At 42.4% G+C, this 21,607-nt stretch overlaps 1 long non-coding RNA gene across 2 annotated transcripts; it reads right to left on the bottom strand.

Moving 5' to 3' along the window:
- Positions 1-278: 278 nt before the first annotated feature.
- On the bottom strand, positions 279-21,476 carry LOC129212706 (uncharacterized). Of its 2 annotated transcripts, none has more exons than XR_008579268.1 (4): positions 21,352-21,476; positions 17,339-17,438; positions 13,101-13,223; positions 279-685 (listed from the first exon to the last, which is right to left on the bottom strand). It is a non-coding gene; the product is annotated as an uncharacterized LOC129212706 (long non-coding RNA). The 2 variants fall into 2 exon arrangements; XR_008579267.1 differs by having other exon boundaries at positions 279-682.
- Between the last annotated feature and the right edge of the window lie 131 nt (positions 21,477-21,607).

Here is a 21,607-nt window from a genome sequence, read left to right as displayed (position 1 = left end):
CATCTGACAAGGGAAGGCTGAGCCAGCTGCTACCTTTAGTCCCAGCCAGCCCTCCGAGACGTGCCCACAGGCAACCCCAGCACCACGAAGACTATCTCAGTCCAGAATCCAACTACTACCCGCTCCAAACAGCCTCAGCTCAGCAGCTGACCCCCCAGAGGGCAGCCCTCCTGCAGCCCTTGCACCCCTGCGAGGGAGGCACCAGGCCCTCTGGGTGTTCCCCTCAAACAGAGACTGGGAAACAAACTCTTCAGCTCAGATTTAACTGTGCTCCTGCTTGTTTGACCCCCATCAGCCTTTCCCATGGGAAGAGCACGGTCCAGCTCCTGCCTCTGCAGTGCAGCACTGTGCTTTTGCTGCAGAGCCTAGAAAACAGCCCCCCACTCACCACCTCAGTCGTGGGGGGCCTTGCAGAATCGCCCGGGATCACGATGTCTGTCTAGCCGCAAGGGATCCCCTTCAGGTCCCCCTGCCTGGACCTTCGGGCACAACCAACCCACCAGGAATAGGGTACACAGGCCTCCAAAGCCTCCTTGGGGTTTAGCTTTGGTTACTCACCACTTCGGGGCACTTATCTGACATCTCCACCCATGCCCACATCCTCCCTTGCTCCCCATATCATCAGGGCTGTGCTCCTCACCAGGGACTTCTGACGCTTCACTGCGGCAAAACAGTATCGTCTCTGCTGAAAGAAAAACTCCTTGTGAGTAAATGAGGGTACGATCAGACCAACACGAGTCTCTCCAACACCCCAGGTCTCAGGTCAGTTCCCTGCCCTGCAAACTACCTCACAAATGCTGTTTGGGAACTGGTTCGCTGCTGGAGAAGAGCCCAAAATCCCAGCAGCTTCCCAAAACGCTGCCCTGCCTGACTGGGAACAGCATGCAGCACATCTCTCATACCGTGTGCAGGGCTGCAGGCCCACCATGCACCCTGCCCCACAGACCCATGGTGGATATGTGCAGCGACCAATCAACCCCACACCAGGACAGGAACAGGCATGCACTTTATCTCTCCTTTTCTTCCAGAAGCCATGCTCAGGGGAGGGATTTTCGTGCAGGGGCCAACAGCAGCACATCTCAGCCCTTGCACAGGCATCCTCCCCAGCTATCAGCACCCTTGTGCCCACAGGCTCCCCGCTTCCAGCCACCCTCTGTGGGGTCTCCACGCACTAGTGTGGCAGATGGGCCCCAGGTGCTGCAGGCTCAGCCCCAGAGACCGGGAGCTCTCCCACTCCAGTGCAATAATGCCGGTGGTGGCCCCATTCCCGTCTCAGGAACCAGACCCACAGCCCTTTTTGGGGCAGAGGCTCCTTGTGCGAGCACTCCCGGTGACACAGGCATGCCCCACGTCTGCTCATCCACCCTCCTCTCTGCCACATACCCCTGCAATCCAAAAATGCCCACAGACCCTAACAGGGAACCAAGCAATCACACACAGAGGAAAGAGACTCCCCATCTGCTGCATCAAGTTGGAAGAGTAACACACCGTCAATCTCTTCGCAGCCCCCCAAAACAAACGCTGGCACTACAGCCCCCACACTCTGCACCAGCACATTTGAAGCATGCTGCAGAGACCAGGCACCTCCGCAGCACCTGAAGACAAAGCCTGGAGAAAAAGGTGAGGGGGCCAAAAAGCCTCAGCCAGGGAGAGTGTACCCAACACCACAGCACAGGATGCAAAAGTCCTTGCGGCTGCCCTCCATCCTGGCAGCCCTGGGGAAGAGCCTGTGCCAAGGCAGAGGGATGTCTTCCCCTGGGAATAAAGAAGCTGCTCCAGCTCCGAGGGGAGATACTTAAAATTATTGCAGTCTCCAGAGACAGAAAGAAAAGGACCAGCGCGTCCACCTGATGTTGTACCTGCTCCAGAGGGGCAGTGGGAACTCAGGGTAGGGACTCAGCTGATGTGAGACAAGAGGCCAGCCAGCAAGGCCTTGGAGGTGAGACCGGGCAACGTTATCAGTTCATTTCTAACAGAGAAGGAAAAGGCAACGCAATAAAACTTGCTTCTAACAACATATAAAAAGAAATACAAGGACTTGAAAGGGTACAGGACAGCCTTACAGACATCTGCACTATTCATTAGTCTGTGCTTTTTCCCTTCAGAAGATTGTTCCCAAAAAAAGAAGGAAAAACTCTCCTCACTTGTAGCCCTTCCACCAGCTCCAGAGGCACAGCAGCACGCAGCCAGCCCGGCTCTTCCCCCAGCAGCCCTGGCACAATCGCAGCAACAAACTCAGCTGCCGTCCTTCGCCTCCCCTCAACCACAGCACCGCTGGCTCCGTCCTGCTGGATAGATCATGTGCTCGCTTTCTACTCTTTTTTGGTTAAGCAGATGTAGCATGAAAAAAAGAGCTGAAATTAAAAAAACCTCTTTTTCCCCCCTCCACATCTACCAGCACCACAGCTAATCTAGTTTAGTGCTGGCAACCTCCAGTCTCTTTTAATTACCCTTGCGGTTCTGTTTAAATATGTGAGTGGAAGTTGCTTGGGAAGTGGTTAGTTCAAGATTTGTGGTATGAGTGTCCTTCTGTAGAAAGACCTGTAAGTAACCTTACTAATCTATTTATAATTTTTCTTAAGCTGCTGTCCAGGTTAAGCCCCATGTAGCTATCAGAGCCAGGCACTAAGATTAAGGAAGGACTGTGTTTCTGAATGCTCACAAAGAGAAAAGGGAGGAATTGAAAGCATTTCTTAAATTTCAAGTGACATTTGGTGCCCCCTGAAGCCTCCCGTTTGGCTTTCAGTGCCCCCCCAGAGGCTTCCGTGTGCATTATAGTTTTCAAACCTTGTGCCTTAATTTTTTTGAATTTTTCTGCCCCATGGAAGATGACGTACAACTCTTCCCTCTGTGCTCCCTACGCTGGGTTTTGCATATTCTTACTCCACCATAATAATGTGTGCCCATCTGCAAAAAGCATCTTAAGGCTCCATTGCCTGCTAACAACCACAACCCCTGTCTGACAGACGAACCAGAAAGCAGTAAGGAGGTTTTACGTGCACAGAAAGAAGTAGCCCCAGCAAACAGCACTGGAAGCGGCAGCAAAGCCTACCTGCTGGAGGAAGGCTCAGCAAAGGCAGTGTTCCTATTACACCATCCCTCTTCCAAATACTAGCCAAGACTGGAAAGGACAGGATGGTCCATGTCTTTGGTACCCCAGCACTTGACAGAATAACCAAGACTTTCTAGTTAATCTAGTGGAAAGAGTTTTGAAACAACTCGAAGGAAGCAACATGAATATGCAGCAAATATAGTCAAAACCTGCTGTCTATTGAAATGGCTCATTAATACCGCGCAGACAAAGCAAATGACTGATGCTTACTGCAGAGTTACCAGTGAACATATCTGTGCTCGGATTATCGAAGCAGCGCAGAATATTTCACCCCATATGGTTTGCCTGAAGAGGCTGTTTCAGATAATGGTTCTCATGTTGTTTCCATGGAATTTCAATATTCCCCAGAAGATACGCACTGGAGCACTCCAGAGCAACCTTGTGTCATTTGGTGCCACGTGAACTAGCAGAATGATGGGTACTTACAATTAAAAGTGGATTACAGAAAAATAATAATGAAGTTCAAATATGAAAAAATGGGAGCATGAAATGTTTTCAGCGGAATCAGGTTAGTAAACCTAATTTTCAACCTAATTTTTTTAATGGAAAGTGTCACTCACAAAATAATTTTATGTACATGGATAAAATTAATCAAAATCACTGGAAGAAAAGTAGCGCAAGATTAAGTATCCACAAAATATGCCTAGGCACCAGAGATCTCTTGGCAGGAATGATGGAAGGAAAGAACTGGGACTCATGCTCCATCTGCTAATAATGAAAATGAAGAGATACAGTGGTGCGAGTACAAGAGAAAGGTTCACTAAGGAAAAACCCTTCAGATTGAAAGTGCTGTAACTGTAGTTATGAGAAAAGAAAGCCACTGGGCTTTAAGGTACAAAGAACACAAAAACCATCCTACTCAGACAAATCAAAGGGCCACGGACTCTCTCTGCTCACATCCTGTGACCCGTAGTGGGTGCTATGGAAAAACCTTACAGTGTAAGATAAAAACATTCTTTTCCCGAATAATTTTCTGGATTGTCAGTTAATAGCCTGTGGTCACTGAAATTTACAGTCCAAAGCAAACACAAGTGAACAGAGGGAGAAGACACGGTACTTTGGCAGGGCTTTGTTAGTCCATGTAAGAGTAGCTGCGTGCCTGTATCTCTACACATGTGTATTCTGCATGTCTACCTGCCCATGTACTCTATCCAGGGACAGCACAGTGGCATGAACAAGAGAGAACAGCTTTGATAAAGGAACGAGGGTCTCCGATACACGGTGATGAAGCACAAGGTATACGAGAGCCTGGGGAGCACGAATAGCTTTTGAAAGAGAAGGCAGGTTTGGCACTGGAACCTCAGTGATCACGCCATAATCTTTAAGCCCTCTTTTACTGCTTGCCTTACCTCCAGCCCTGCTGATGTTGTATCAGGATGCCTCTCCAGATGGAGGGAGCACAGGCAGCCCTGCCTGGACAGAGCTCTTCCCCAGACACTGCTGCTGCAGAAAACAGCTTTCTGGTGTCCTCATCCCCTTCTGTGGCCTGGTATCTACAAACAATGAGGTTACTGACAACAGAATGATGTTGTCATCCTTTGTAAAGACCTTAAGTAGACTGAGTCTGAACGCGCATGCTGTGCTGGTGGTTTCACGTGCTTGCCACCAGACCCGCACAGGACGCACCGCGTGGTGCTGGGCTCCGTTCCACATTCTTAACAGGCAACACACTTGAACGATCTTTCCACCTCTATCCTGTAGACTTTCCCTGGCCTGTCCAGCTATTTTTGCTTCTCTTCCTACCTTACATCTGTTTACCTTCTAAGTCCTCCCACCTGCCTTGCTTCTGAGGTCTGCTGGCACGTACCAGCTCCTCTGCTGTGCACCGCAGGTAAAATCTTGCTCATGCCTGAAGCCAGGAGTGGTGCTTGTCTCTCGGGCATACATAGCTGAACGCTGGCAAGTCTCAGCTGAACATCCACAGTGGTGAGAGACTCAGGACATGTCAGATTTCAAAGGAAAATACAAAATGCACATCTTTCACCGGGGTTCTTCCTTTCCTAAATTTCAATCCCTTAATTCAAATATTAAGACTCTAGCTTGTCAAAAGTAGGCTATATGGCATTGCTATTGGGGATTTTTTTTTTCCAATGTTAAACATACATTACAAAGATATATGTATGTATTTTAAACATTGGAAAATGGTATCTTCTTCGTAATCCTTTTGCCATTTTACATGACACTTTAAAAATGTGAAAAATATCAGACTGAGTCAGACACTCAACACGAAATCTTAAAACAATTGCCTCGTGTGGTTAAAGTTTGGTAGTGATATCAGCAAAGAAAAACAAAGACAGAAATGTCAAACACTAGTACTGCATATAACTAGCTGTAAATCAATAGCCAGGAAAACTCCTGACCTACATGAACAGAAGCACGAAACAAAGAAACCTCAGAATAAAATCCATGGCTGACAGAGCTTAGCACAAGAAAGTTGTGTTTGCAAAAGAAATCCTAGCAACAGTACGGGGTCACTGCTCAGTGCAGACAGGAGAATTGTGGAGGATTATGCAGAAAATGCAGAAGTGTTCAAACAGACTTTTATTCGGTATTTGGAAAGAAGGATGATTTGCTTTCATTGCTTGAAGATGATGAAATACTTTCCAGTCTATTAGTAACTGAGAGAGATGTTAGAACCTATCAGCAATGAACATTTTTAAATCAGCAGGCTCAGAAGCTCCAGCGTAGTTGGCAGAGAAGCTCTCGGGTCCTTTAACGTTGAATGTTAATAGCAGCAGATCTGTAAATGCCCAACTTATAAAAATCTATTAAATGTGAAGGGAAGCAAAGGGAATCAATGAACCATCAGAGGAAAGAGCAACTCTGGGTCAAAGCAGGGGAGGTTTTTTTTCCATCCTATCTATCGTTAGGACAGTCAAGGGTAACATGCAATCCAGTTCTCCTAACAAACTGGGGCCACCATCTTTCCCAGGCTCACTTAACCTAAAGGCTCTTGTCACTCAACAGTCACTCAGACCAAAGTTTTCTTCTTAGTAAGAAAACTTGGGCTTCTGGGTTAGCTTGAAACCTTATGCTGGAGTTAAGAGAGCCAAATGAAAAAGGATAAAGAGATATAGGCTCAAGCCTTGCTCCCAGTTATTGCCCACATGCAAGGTCAGATAGTTTTCTAACCAGGATGTAGTTTCTTGTGAGGCTTCTCCTTAGGTGTGTACTTCTCTCAGTGACTGTGCATGAGAAGCAGCTGGCTTGTGGCCAGGAAATGCCCCAAATGGGCCCACAGAAGCTCAGGGAGTAGCACTCAGGAGTGCAGCACCATGATGCAGCTCTCTGAGCCAGAAGCCCTACCTCTCCCAAACCGCACAGGCACCCATGCCTTTGCTGCCTTCCACTGCCAGCAAGAGACCTACTTCAAACAAGCATGGCTCCCTCTGACTCCCTGTTCTTTGTAACAAGTTGCAGTTAGAAGGGGAGTGAATTAAATCAGTGTATACTTTGCACACCATGTAAGCTAATTCAAACAACTGAATGGGCCTAGAATGCATTACTGGCTACTAGAAGCCATTACTGCTTCAGGATAGTACCAAAATACATTACATGTGCCCAGCTGGGCACAAAACTTTGTCTTTGGAACTTACTGATGTTTTCAACCCCCAAAAAAGTGTTGCACAAAACAAGCTAGTGCATAGTGGAAGTTGTAATACACTCTGTTTGATCTCCCATTTAATGTAATGAGGCTTCACTGAAAAAAGAAGACTGAAAAAAAAGATTAATCAAAATCCTATGTGAATTTATTTATGGATCACAAAAAATGTTTCTAGAATATCCAAGACATGGTCGAGGGATAAAGTTAGATGAAGTTAGGATTTATCTCGATTACCTAACCTGGCATTAAAATCCTTTCCACTGATCAGCAAACAGAAGGATAAAAAGATTTCAGAGACATTATGTAGGTCTGGAATAATTCCCAGTACGAGTTCCTATAAGAAGGGGAATTGTGGGAGGAATACAAATATTAATCAGAAGAAAAGGTTCTAAATTGGGAAACTGTTCTGGCAATGAGACAAAAGTCTAAGTCATTAGTGTAACAACCTCTAATCCCTATCAGAGCAGCCAGTCTCATGACAGAGATGGACGTGAAATGGCTTTCTCCATAAATATTTCAGTTTTGATTAATTCTAACATTCTATGTCTGGACGTAACAAATATGTTGTGAAACATATCATGAAAAAACAGAGACATTTGGCTGAACAATCCAAAACCGTGTAGAAAACTCATTTTCTAGGAAATGGAGAAGCAAATTTTAAAGCTGTTTTCTTCTTAACTCAATGCAGAAAATTCCCCAGTGTCCAACTCTTTAAAATAACTTCTCCCCCAAAAAAGCAGCCTATCTAATTAAGTCCAGAACCATGCTAACGTTTTGACCCTGACTTCCATTGGCAACTCCCTGACAAGCACCAAAATACCTTATTAAATTTTTCCAGGGATAGCAGTTCTGATTTATAAAATATAAATAAATATTTTCTAGGTCAGAAAAGGCAAGAAATGCTAGGAACAGTCCCGCGGTCACAGAATTCAAAGGGTGCATCAGGCAGTAAGCTCAAAGTCCTGCTATGGTGACAAGTACTCACGTAAAGCAGATCATCCCTACCCAGAGACTGAAGAACATACATATGCATACCAAAGCTCTGAGATTACTCGGAGCACTCTATTTTTTGCGTGTAATTACAAATCTTTCTTTCAGAGGCTGTGCTAGTCTAAGAAGCTCCCATGACAGCCCCATGGTTGTGACAGTACAACTGTGTTGGGGCTACATAAAAAGGTGGGTCAAGGTGGATCCCAGGTAAGAATAACCCTGGTTTGGGAAAAGTATTTTTTAGGCAGCCCCATTCTCTTGTCCCAGGTTCCTGGGCAGCCTCATCGTGATCAAAAGGGATTGGGGACAGAAGGGGATGCGAAATGCTTAAGTCTCATACTGGCACTGGAAGAAATGCAGTTGTAATCATGGTCTTTGGTTGAGGTGCTTAAAAAAAGCAAGAATTTCATGGAGGAGCAGGAAGCTCCAGGGTTTTTCTACCAGGCTCATGGATATGAGGCTCTGGCCCTTGGGTTGTTCTGCAAGAGGATGGTACTCGCTCGATCAGCAACAGCAACTCCCACCAGAACTTGCACACTCTTACAGTAAGTTTCACTTTGAGCTAATGAATACTTCCCGACTTTAAAAAAAAAAAAAAAAAAAATCCCCAAAGTACTAATGGATTTTACCATGTTGCAGCTCGGCATGCTTTACAATAAAGGATATTAGAGCTGCCATCAAATTTACCCTCACTTAAAGGTTTCCACTTCTGATGTTATTATGGGCTTCTTATGTAATACTGAAGTGTATTTTAAAGACAGCTGCATTAGAGTCCAATTTTGCTTTTAAGTAGTGCTACCAATCTAATTAAATCATCATTCTCTGAGTTTGCACCCTGCAGATGAGCAATATTGCTTTCCAGAGTACTCCGAGTCCTTCTGAGGTCTGTGGAGCCAAATTCATGGCTGCCTAAGCACACAGAAAATACTTGCAATCATTTAAGAGCCAGGTGGAAATACCCTGGGGACAGCCAGTGGAGTAACTCAAAACAGAAAGATATATTTTTCTAAAGCACAAAATGAATGATGAAAATATATCCAAACAAAATGGAAAATGAAAGCAGGATTGAAAGAAGAAAGTTTGGGACCACTAGACACACCTTTATACCAAACTAAACCTATCTACAGTGGTAGCACAATTCAGTTCTCCCCCATATCATAGAGCTGGAGATATTCTCCAGCCTTACTCTCCACAGCCCTGCATGTCTTGTTAGCTATTCCTCCAAGACAATCTATCCAAACTGACCACGTCTGGGTCATTACTGATTGCATTCAGGATCACATCTGCAACTTCAGTAATGACTGAAATACCACTGGCCAGTGAAACCCAGGAGTTTGGACAGAGCGACATAAGCTAGGCTGAACGTGATTGTTAGTTTACATCTTCAAAAACCACTGGAGCATTGTTCTAGTAAAGACTAGATTTAGCAAGTGATTTCTAGTACCTACATTTCAAGCCCCAGGCAGGAGCGTAACTAGCCGCAAGCCCTGGGAACAGCTGTACTCCTGGTGGCTTCCAGGATTTTCTTCATTCAGTCAACTCTGAGGTGCTAAAGATCACGAGCTACGAACGCTGCTTCTTGTTTCCATGATCTGGACATTACCTATGCTAATGGCTATCATCAGCATCCTTCATTTTCTAAAATCTCTGCACAGGATTTCTGTCCCTCCCTTTCCCTCTTCTTCCCCCAAAGTCTACATTGGAGCATACCACAACTTCTACTCCTGAGATCTCGATTGTGGTTCTCTCTTCATGGTGTCCCACTGACCATGAGAAGAGCTCTTGGTGGGGTGCACATTGGTTTCTCACTCACGGTCTCTGTTCTGGCCTAGAAATTGCCTTTGTTGTCCTACTTAGCTGCATCAGAGTCCTTCCCATGTACCTCTACCTGGCTTTTGACAGCTGAATGAGCCTTCGTAATCCTGTCTGGCAGGACACTGGCTTCCCATTAGCCTTCCAGAAATTCTTAATTCATTTATACATTTGACCTACACAACATACTCTGGCAATAAGTCCTACAATTTAATAATATGTTATATGAGAATGTATGACTTTCTGATTTAGACTTGATGCCCAATAATTTCATGGGGTATCCTTAACTTCTCCTATTCTTAAAAATAGCTAGCTAGGAAACAATGAAGGAGGGGATGGCTAGGAGATCTCAAGATCTCTGTCCCATGCCTGACTATTTTCTCTGTCCTGATATGGAAACCATTCTGTCCTCATCCACTTTCTGTGGGTGGAATTCAGATTTAAAAGCTTTGATTTAGTGTTGGAGTTTAGAGATCTACCTCTTAGATTGACACCTACAGGTAGAAAACTAAATTTAGGTGTCTAAATCTCTGAGCTAAATAACTCCCACCCATCCTTTTTAGTTCTATTTTATTCTTTATGAGACAGGATGAACAGAACTGCACATATTAATCAATACGTGGGTTTGCCAAACATTTATACAGTGACATAATCACATAATCATGTTTTTCTTTTCCTTCTTTCCTTTTCTAAAAATTTCTCTCATTCAGTTTGAATTTTTTATTGCTGTTGTCACTGCATCAATGTTTTTGTAGAGTTATCCTACAGCAACTCTTTTTCTGAGTGATAAAAACGTAATGTTCAATCTGTAATTGAATAAGTCTAATATATAATTGAATATGTATATTCCCAGACAAACGACTTTGCATTTAATAGCATTGACTTTCACTGGCCATTTCTGACACAGTCCCTCACTGCCATGAGAACCATCTGCCTCTGTTCTCAGAGTCAGATTTGACTCTCTCAGCTAATTTTGTGTCATCCACAAACCTCGTCACTGCAATATTCCCCCCCCTTTCCAAATCATTTATACAGATATTGAAAAGCACAGGCCCTAAATCAAACAGTTGCAGGACTAAGCTGTAGAACTCCTTTCACCAGGAAAACTGATCTTTTCTCCCACTTTTTGTCCCATTTTGTCTCCGTCTTATTTACTTACAAGAGGACATCTTATTATCTCAGCTTAACTACTTTAAGAGTCTTTGCAGAAAGACTTATTGACATTTGTTTGGAAGTGCGTACACACTTTATCAACAAGATCAGCCTTACCTACAGGCTTGTTGACATCTTCAAAGAGTTCAAATAGATTTATGAGACATGGTCTCCTTCTGCAAGAACCGTAATGACTTTTTCCAAATAAATCACATTTATGAAATTGTCTACTGGTTCTCTTCTTTATTACTGTAGTTTTTACCCACTTATTCAGTTTGGAAGTGAGATTAACTGATCTGTGGTTTTCCACATTTGTCCTGGAGTCCTTTTTCTCAAGGCTGAAGACACATTTGCCACCTTCCATCCTTCTTGCAGTGTGGTCAACTTAAATGACACTTTTCATGCTACATTTAGCTTTCTCTTAATCTAGCGTTTGAGGTCTTTCAGAACTCTTGATTGAGTATCATCTTATCTTGGTGCTTTCTTACTGTTCATTTTATTGATTTGTTCCAAAATGTCCTCTGCTGAAACTTCATTTAGGGACAATTCCTCATACTCTCCACTGCCTCACCACTAATGTACCCCTTTCCAGCCATACTCTATAATTTGTTCCCTATTATTACCGTTTCCTACCTTTCTGCCAAGTTTCTGAGGCATTTATTATGTCAATAATTTCCTTTAAAATCAGACATTCTAGTTCACCTCTTTTCAGCTTCAGAGTTGCAGCATTTGTATAGATATATTTCTACATTTTTTATTGATCTAGTTGCCAATTTTTCATGGGGCCTGCTTAGCTGGGACTTTAATTGCTGAGACCATTCTTTGCTATTTCCTTCCTCAATGTTATTGATTTCAGTTCCTTCCATTTCTCTAAATTACAAGAATTTTCTTATTTCTCTTGAAGAGGAGTCGCAATCTTGAACCATGCGCATGCTATTGCTTATTTGGTGAGTTTCCACAACTGTCAACTATAAAAATACCTCATTGCTTTTGAATGTTAAAACCTTGCAATCTAGTTTCACATTGATTTATATGGCTTATCTCTCTTGTAAAAGCTACCTCGCCAACTGAGGTGAGACTGAGAATCTGCTTGTCTGGTACTGTGACAATTTATAACACTGTGATTCCACTTTCAAAATTTCTTTCCTATTCATTCCTCTGTCGTCAGTACCCACAAACATTCACAACGCCAGTTCTCTCTAGTGCTCAGCATGGACACAAAAGTCCAGCAAAGGCCTCAACAGTGCTGCAGAAAATGAGACTTCCTCCCATGTTTTAATAATAAGTTTCATTAACACCTCCCAGTATGAGACTTTCGTGATTGCTCATTAATGTTTAATTTTTTATCTTCTCTAATTCCCATATCTTTCCCTGGCGTGCTTCAGGCAATCAGTTATACCAAAAATATATATATATAAAAAAAGAAGGTATTTGTTTCCTCTTTCATAAATGTGGCGCACAGCACTTGTTTCTTTTTATTTCACACTGTTGATTTCTGGACCACTTTCTCCAGTTTCTCAAGATCATTAGAAGTCTAATCCTGACCTTTAAAGTGCACCTTGGTTTATCCACAAATTTTATGACTTCTTTGTTAAATCATATAGATCATTAATTAAAAAGAAAAACAAATAGAACCGGGCCCAGGACATACGCCAGCAGGACTCCAGTCAAAATAACCCCCGAGTCTGACAGTGCACAATTGCACCCACATTACAGTAGTATCCTGTAGCTTCTCAATGATGAGCCTCGAGCCGTGAACTACACAGCTCTGCCAGGACAATGAATTTGGCTGTGGTCTCCCTCAGTCCTTTCTGGATCCAGACTAGAGCCCACAGGGAGGAGGGCTGCCCGCTGGATGGACTATTTCGAGTGTACTGCAGGGCACCTTTGCTGGGAGCCCACTTAGTGCCTCTGATCATGGCAGTATGGGAATCTGTCTGCCCATATGCAATAAATCTCATTGCCCCAGGAAGCACTGGCTTTTCTACGCTTGCACAATACAGTTATGCATTAGAGGAAGGGCTGCAACATATGGTCTCTCCCTTATACAGAAACAAGGTAAGTGTCTCACCCAGCCAGAAATACTGGGCACACTGATACAGACCATATTTCTTTAGTCTGCTTCTGAGAGAATCATGTGGAACAGTTTCAAAAGCTTTCCTAAAGCAAAATATGTCCCATCTGCTGCCTCCTCTTCATCTACTAGACATTATTTTCTCAAAGAAGGAAATTAGAGTAAGATCGCATGATTTATTCTTGGTAAATCTATCTTTTTTTTTTTTTTAAATCTTCTATTTGCTTTAAATTGATCATGTAATTTTTTTCAGACTTATTTCTGGGAAGAGTGGTCTCTAATTCCCTGATTTCTCTTTTTCAAAAAAAAAAAAAAGTAAGCTGTGTTTGCCTTTCTATAGTGCTCAGTGATCTCACCTGCCTTCCAAGAGCTTCCAGGGTAGTCACTAATGCTTCAGTAATTGCTTCAGCTACTGCCTTCATTGCCCACACGGCTCGCTCAGCACATACTCAGAACAGTTTGAGGCCAGAGCTTCTAATCTGGAGGAACAAAGAGAGAACAAATATAAAGCACAAAAACAGGGTAAAAGGGCATGAGGGACTAGGCCAAACTCAGACTGCTTGCTCTCCTCTTGCCTTCGAGGAGGTTCAGCCTCCTCTCACAGTGGATAGTTTAGCGCAGCATAGCACAGCGTAGTATTAACGTGGCAGGAAGCTGCCTTCCAGCTGAGGAAAAGCAAGCTGACAACTCCAGGAAGGCTATAGCTGAAAATACATTTTCAATTGAGAACTTCTGGTCTACTGTGCTGATGGGAATTTAAATACCAGGAGCACACCAGCAGCCGTGCATGTGATAACAGAGATTTGCTGACTTGCAGGCAGAATACGAAGGGGTCTTTTATGAGATGCCTAGGTGGGTGCTAGAAAGTGCTGGGGAGGAGCATGAGGTCCTACTGCATGTCACAAATTTTAAAGGGAAATGCAAGCAAAGGATCTTGGAAGGCAAAGTCAGACTGCTGGCTAGAAGATTTAGCCCCAGGGTACTGTTGACAGTTTCTCTGAAATCCTTCCAGTTATACACACAACTCCAATTAGGCAGAGGGGAAAAAGACACTATCCGGAGGTGACGGTCTCCATCAAAAGTCAAAAGTGAAATCAGACTTTTCACAAGGAAAACATATATGATGTGTTTAATTAAGTAGGAGCTGGGGGAAATCTGTCATGAGCTAAGGCAAACAGATTCCTAAGAGTTGGTAAAACACAAATACTCTGTGTATCCAGCTAGTTCAGAGAAAAAGCTTACCACAGGGATGGGAACAGTTCATAAGTGAAATTGTATTACATCAAGATGACATTGGACTAAGAAGCTAAACAAAGGTGCCCCCAAATTAAGAACTATAAATGCATGTATATAAAGTAAAAACTTTAAAAAAAAAAGAAAAGCTAGATGAAATAAAACCCAGGTAATATAATCAGATCTTCACACAGCAGAAAATAGTAAATCCCAGAGACAAAACCAATGGTATACCATAGTATGTGGCCATAAACTACAGAAAAGAGAGTATAAGTCATAAAAGTGAAAGATTTTTTTTTATATATCAAAGAAAATGTTTTAAGGAATCTAGTCAGACTAAAATTCTTACTGGAAAAGACTATACACTGAAATTGTCTGGCAGTGAATGTAAATATATGAGCAGAGTTATCCCATCAGTCACCAGAGAAAGCAGACTGAGTGCTTGAGGTTGAGAGGTGAAATACTGAACATGGGGACCTCTATTATTCATAAATAAATCGATCTAATGGCACAAAGGCAAAAAAAGGTTAGAGCACCAATTTATAGAAAGGCAGTGTGACTGCTTTTCAGAAGTATTAGATCCTGAATACCCAAGAAGAGAGGCTGCTCTCTACTTAATATTATGCAAGGTACAAGAGGAGTAAGTTCAAGAAGAGGCAGTCAATGAACCAAGACAGAATATGGGCTGCTCCTACAGAACAGAAAACTATCTCAGAGTGCAATGGTTATGACTTTGGAGGTCTTAATGGGCAAGGCGCTCACCACAAACGCTCAAGGTAAAAGCGTGATAAAAAGGGAGAAGTGATTAGAAATAAGGAATCCGTTCAACCTCTGGGTACAGCATCATTGAAACCACCAGTATATCTAATTCTGGTGTTCACAGTTAAAGCTGTTGAAAGATTAGATTGGGGGCAGAAAAGAGCCATAAAAAGTATATGAGTAGAGAAGAACAGGTAACTGGCAAACTTAAACAGCTCAATTGTGGGGCGATTCGATAAATACTTTCACAAGGGGAAAATATCAACCAACACTTTTTAATCTAGCAGACAGAAGAAAGACTAAGGGCTGAAAAATGAAAGTGATTCAAACCAGAAATGAAACACACATTTTTTAACAGCAGTGATGATTAGATTTGGGAACAAACTACCACCTGAAGTGATGGATTTTGCAACTCTTGACATCTGGAACATATGTTCCTGTGAAAAGTTCAAGTTTTGATAAATAAGAATTTTTTTTCCCTGAAAAACAATTTTGTCAGAAAATTCTTAGCCACTATTTGGATTACTTGTCTATTTTAGAATGCCAGAGAAACAGCTTTGTACACTGAAAGTTGGTCAAAATGATAATTAAAAGCAGAATAATGGATTCCTAGATAAGGAGCACGATATGGTAGGAGCTTATTATCACAGTGTCTGTAATGAAAATTTTGCATCACTAATATTTTAGAATTATTTGAACATATCTTTATAATAATGATCAAAAGGGAACTGCTTGACATAATCTACTTGAACATTCAAAAGCCTTCTGACAGTCTATTTGAGGCAGGGCCTATTCCAGAAGAATCCTGCATGGCCAGATATTGTGGATGCTACAGAAAGCTGAAGCACAGACCAACATGTGAAGACTACGCTAAGAGCCAGAATGCTGCCTAATATGACGAACAGGTATTTCACTACAAGCTTTGGCTTTTACATGGAGGTGCTAAGCGGCATTATTCCAAGTTAATTTTTGTAATTGCAATCAAGGCACCAAGAACTCTTGCGTAAGTGCTTTTAATACACTACAGGAATGAAAAATGACACGTAAGGCACTGACAACTCGTAGAGCATCATTAAGCATACCACAATTGCTAACAAACGCGCTAAGGAAGGCTAGTACATCTGTATGTAACTCAAGCGGAGGATTTGGGCTCCACATTATTATTATTTTTTTAAATAAAATACTTTAGAAGAGTCCAACTTATCCGGAGTCAATAGAATGCAAAGCATCACTGAAAAAAAGAAAAAAAACCAAACCACAAACACATCCTCTTGGGGTTTTTCATTGGACTGAGAATTGTAGCACTTCTCAATAAACGTCAGGCTTATCAGTGTTGTGAGTAAGCATCAGTTAGCTCTCAAACAAGCTGACTTTGTTCATTTTTCTCAGAAATGTATGTAATATTCTCCTGGCAAGGAACAACTCTTTTAGTAGACTGCAGCACAGATTTGTAAAAGAAGCTTGCCTCAGCTCTGATCCAAAAACCAAAAGAGATCTAGAATAGATTAGACGGCTGTAAAAAGATCTGCTTTTTGATTACAAACCCTGGAGTTAAAGGGATACAAGAAAAACAAATTTCTCCTTTTCAGATCGTAACAGATGCACTAATTGTAAGAAAACGTTCTTCTTCATACTTGTTTACCTACTTCAAGTTACATCAATAGCTTCAAGTATATTTTTGACCTGTGAGTGGTTAATGACATCAATATTTGCAATACATTTTCATCCCTTTATAAAGATCCTTTCTTTATTTCCACTATGTAGCTTTTCTCTTTATATTGCTAGATGAGACCTAGCAGCACCGTGGCGAGATCTTCATTAGCATTCAAATAAAAATTCATTGTTTGCTTGTATAGTGGGGAGATGAGTTCAGCATTCAGTGTTCACCATTACCATCAGAAGTGTTTACGTTCATATCTATGTTTCATTTTCTTTTGACAGAACATAACAAAGCACAAGGCTGCACTGGGTCAGATCAAAAGTTCCTCTACTGCAGCATCTGGTTTTCAGTACAGACGCCTGGGGAAGGAGTTTAAGAGCATACCAGGCAGGCAGCAGTGCTTCCTTGGAATATTCTTCTGTTTTCCAACAATATGTGTCTTGGGACTTTTTGAGCCACAATCCTTGGTTTTACTATTTAACAGGTTATGCTTTAACTTCTCTCCATTAACTTTTCCTGTTACCTCGGGAGCACAAGTAAACTTTGAGCATCCACAATATCCCATGGCAAGGGATTTTACAGCTTAATTACAAGTTTTGTAAAGAACCATCAAACAGATTAAATTGATTTCTAGTTGTTTCTTTGGAAGAGACACTAAAGGGGCTTCTCAGTTTGGAGAGAAGGCAACGAGGGGAATATGAGTGAGACTTACAAACTCATGGTCACAGCAACAACAGGTGGACAGTGCAGGCAGACGGACCACTGGTCTGACCCACTAGAGCATTTCTTACATTGTTATGACTAGGTCATCCTAGTCGCATCTTCAGGACCTTTCAAGAGCTCTAACAATTTGTGAAATGTGGTTTCTCACTAGTAAAATACTTTCCCTAATACCTTGGGGTTTATCCATTTAATAATTTTATTCTTGTAATTTCTACTCACTCGCTCAGTACAGACTCCAGTGCGACAGTCTGCAGTTCTTTGCTTCGCTCCTGGGGACTTTCTCAGGGATTGTTGTCACATTTACCATCTTCCATCCGTCCTGCAGGGAGACTGATTTAAGTGACGGGTTACACACTATGGTAGCTCCATAATCGCATATTTGTTTTCCTCCAGAGCTCTGGAGTGATTACCATATGGTCTTGGCAATTTCTGACTCTTCATCTTATCAATTAGTCCTAAAATGTATTTTAATGTCATTGAATTTGAGACAGTTCCTTACAGTTGTCCTCATAAGTTTCGCTCCCACGGGAGAGTAACCTACCTCAACCACAGTGAGCAAACACAAAGCTTCAGTTTAACTTTCAACAATAGTTTTCCTCTCTTACAGTAATCTTTTTAGAGACTGGTCATCTGTGGACCAAATCTCTGGAAAAGTACCTGATTCTGTCAATTTTGAAAATATTTTTACTAGTATTTTATTCCTTTAGTGAGTTTGCACCTTAAAATTTTCCCTTGCCTGCCCTACAGATTTAGCTTCTCAGTTAATGCCTTTTTTTTTTTTTTTTTTTAAATAGTTTCTTTATTTGCTCAAAAATCCCAGATTTTGAATATTCTCTTCCACTCTGCTGTTAGAATATTGCCTTTTTGGTCCCTTGTAGAATTATTTCACTTAGTGATATATTGCTCTGAGCTTCGCATAGCGTGTTTTTATCTAGTTTCTCATCTTCTGCATCCTTATAGCAGCTGCTTTTAATTTCCTTCTAAGAAGCTCCCGCACTTTTGAGTAGTCCCATTTTTAAGTTAGGTATTACTGTGAGGTAGTTGTGGGGGAAAATCAAATACTCCTAAGATACTCTGTCATGAATCCATCTGAGAAAAAAAAAGAAAAGGTATCCACCAAGGTGTTTTCAAAGAAGAGGGGCTTTGGAGGAGACATCTAAGACCTCCAGCTGGATGGGGAAGGATGGGGAGGACTCTGCCATTGCAGTGCAGGGAGCAGGGACCTGGATGCTGGGTGAGGCGTGCAGAGGAACCTCTAACACCAAGCTTCCAAAAGGCTCTTCAAGGAGGCTGTATCAGAACCAGGAAAAAGACAGGTAGGGAATGTGGAGAAGCAACTCCCAAAGGAGGATTCACATTCAAAAGCAGGAATGCACTTGTGTCAGCAGAATGATGAGAACTCACTCGTTCAGGGAGGGGAACTGGAAAGATCTTCTGTTATTACAGGCTCTCTACACTCACGCAGGCAGTGTGTATGGAGCAGAGCTGTCATACGTGGCCTTTCTTCATGCCAGATCTCTCTGGGGAGGCTGTGGGGAACTTGGGGTGAAAGCCCGTGTGCATTTCCCTACACCATGGCTCCCACCTCTCCTGCAGTGCTCAGTACCCTTGTGGCTTACAGGACTTAATGATTCATGGATGATGGAAAAGCTGTGTTGCTTTTCTGGGTGGCTGGCATCCAGCTCACCTGGAAGAAATGGTCTCACACCAAAAAAAAGAGGGGCCAGCTCCCATGGGATGCAGCATGGGCCATGCAGCTCTGCAAGGGCAAGCATCGGGCAGGACAGCTCTCTGAGTGCTGTCACTGGCTGGTGTCATCCCACACTTGGATGTGACAGCGGCTGGTCAACCTCAGGGTACTTAGGATACTGGTCCCGCTTAGGATACTGGTCTGTCCAGGCAGCTTTTTGCTCACAGATGTGGGTGTCCCAGCGCAGCAGCACCCTGTCCGTGGGCACAGGCTCCCTCCTCGCGCAGACAAGGTTTACAAAATGCAATGTAAATGGAATAGAAAGCAGGCAGCTGGCAGAACCCAGGCAGGCCTGCAGATCCACAGCGACTCAAAAACAAATCTACCAGATGTTTCAGCCTCACAAGGGAGCCACACGCCTGTCCTACTGCAGAAATTGTGTTTTGCCTCCTGTTGTGTTGGCTTCCTGCAAGAACGCTGGAAAATGGTGGTGGTTTGAGAGTTACGTTCCCTTCCTAAAATTGGTGCTACCATAGGTTTGAGGAGTTTGTGAATATCAACAAGAAATAAATCAGAGCTTGGAGAAATGCTGTTCTCCACTCTTTCTCCAGTGTGGCTTGTTTGCACTGCTGCGCTGCAATCTGAAAAATGCCATCTATAATGAATACTAAATAGTGGGAGTTTTTCTCAGCAATGTGTTACTAAACCTGATTGCTGTGCAGTATAATATGCTGGGAGAGAGCGGGGGCTTGGTTATGTTTCTCTGTTTCATGCAGTCATAGAAACTGTCAAGCTGAGGTGCCTCTGTGATCTCCAAGCAGCATGTCTCCCTACACCCTTTCCTAGCTACCCATTTATTTTTAAAATGTTCCATTGTTACTGTAGCTCAGTTCTTTCACCCAATTTTAATGTCATTATTATTTCTGTCTCTTTAAAATTTATCTACTTATACAATTTTAATTATTTTTTTTTCCAAACCAATTCATAGTAATATGTTAACAGCTGCCTTTTAGTGGAAGTCACCTAGAGGTAATACTCAAAAGTCCTCACTATTAAGAAACGACTCACCTCTGCATTATAAAATCTATACTGCGTTGCTTTGCACCCCTGTCCTCAGTACATTCACATCTGTCTGCGCTTCATCACCAAGAACATTTCTGACCCTGCGGTGAGTACCCGCCTGCAGAGGGTACATGCAAAACCAAAGGATAACAGAAAGCAAGAACACTTTTCCACACACAGATGACTTCTCAAGTAGTTCTACAGCTCCTTAAGCTTAAAGGACCAGGAAGTAGAAGGAGATCTATATCGCAGAAGATGGTGAATAAAAGGGATGAAAGAGTCATAATAGGGCCCCTGCTCACACTTCAAAATTCCTGCAGCCAACATGGAATACATCTGTGTCTATTTTGGGATTTCCATCTTCCAAACAGTTCAAGGCATGGCCACGATGATAATTCTATATAACAAAATGCACGGCGGAAATGGTACAGACCCAAAGGCTTGTTAACGTACAGCATAGACAAGAGTTTGTTGGGTGGTACTTTTTTGTCCTTTAGAATACTGAATTTAGGCAAAATCAAGGTTTCTGAGAAACAGCAAATCGTTCATACTAATGCAATGCATATTCTTTCTTCCTTGACTCATATACTGGAGTGTTCATATAAATATACATACACTTCCTATACACGCAGTATCAAACACTCCAGCAGAAGTGCTACAAGACAAAGTATAATACCTCGTTTTGGTAAGATCAAACTTACAGTCAGGCGGGCGCATTGAACGGGAGATACTAAAACTTATCACACACGCACTTCTCATTGAGCTGTGCAAAGGTCATTCTGTTCCATGAATAAGCCCATGTCAACAGTGAGCATATATTAGAGTTCAGAAAACACTTTGCTGAGGAGATCCAGGCTTTCTGGGTTAAAAGGTTATGAAATTTAGTCTAATCTCTATTTCTATTTTCGTAGATGTTCACTACCAATCTATTATAGGCAAAGAAGTCAGTGCAGCCCAAAATTAAGGTTTCCCAACTTCTTTTACATGACCCTGAGCATATTTCTACACGACTCTTCAGACTTGTAGTTCAAACTGTTCACTATTCTCTCAAGCTAGCCTGAAATCTCTTTTTTGAATTAAGCTGATTTGCATCATAATCTCTCAGACTGAAATAAAATAATTTCTTTTTGTTAAAACGTTCCTTCCACCGCTCTCTTGAGACCCTTTTGTGTCTCTGTGCTTTATCACAGGAAGTTCACATTTGGCACAGGGTTTCTCCAGGTGAGAGGTTTGTATCTGTTGCCTTCTCAGTCATCTTCTACAAGTCAAACAGAATAAATAAGATACCAAAAGATTTAACACCCAGGAAAAGAAAAACACCAGAATAACCTGAATGATTTCTAAGCACATAGAAACTAATAAGTAGATGAGTGCTTGTCAACATGAATTCCTCATGAGCAAAATGAGCTGACTCAATCTAATTTCACTCTCTGACGGATGAGACGTTGTGGATAAGGAAAAAGCAGCAGTTACCACATACCTGAATGTCACCAAGGCTCCTGACATTGTCCCATGCGACATTCACGACTGCAGGAGTATCCTGGCTGAAGTCGTGATATAAATCTGGTTGAAATCCGCACTCTGAGAGTAGTTTCCAATGGTTCACTGTGAAATGTAAAGGACAAATTGAATGGTTACTCAGCTGTTCATAAGTCCCGTTCAATATTTTATTGATAGCCTGGATGAGGGAATGGACTGTGTGTTTATTAAATCTGCCAAGATTAAATCTGCAAAGA

The sequence above is a fragment of the Grus americana genome, chromosome 14 (genome assembly GCF_028858705.1).
Source record: "Grus americana isolate bGruAme1 chromosome 14, bGruAme1.mat, whole genome shotgun sequence".
Classification (NCBI taxonomy): Eukaryota; Metazoa; Chordata; class Aves; order Gruiformes; family Gruidae; genus Grus; species Grus americana.
The sequence above is the reverse complement of the archived record's forward strand: the minus strand, read 5'-3'. Positions and strand labels throughout refer to the sequence as shown.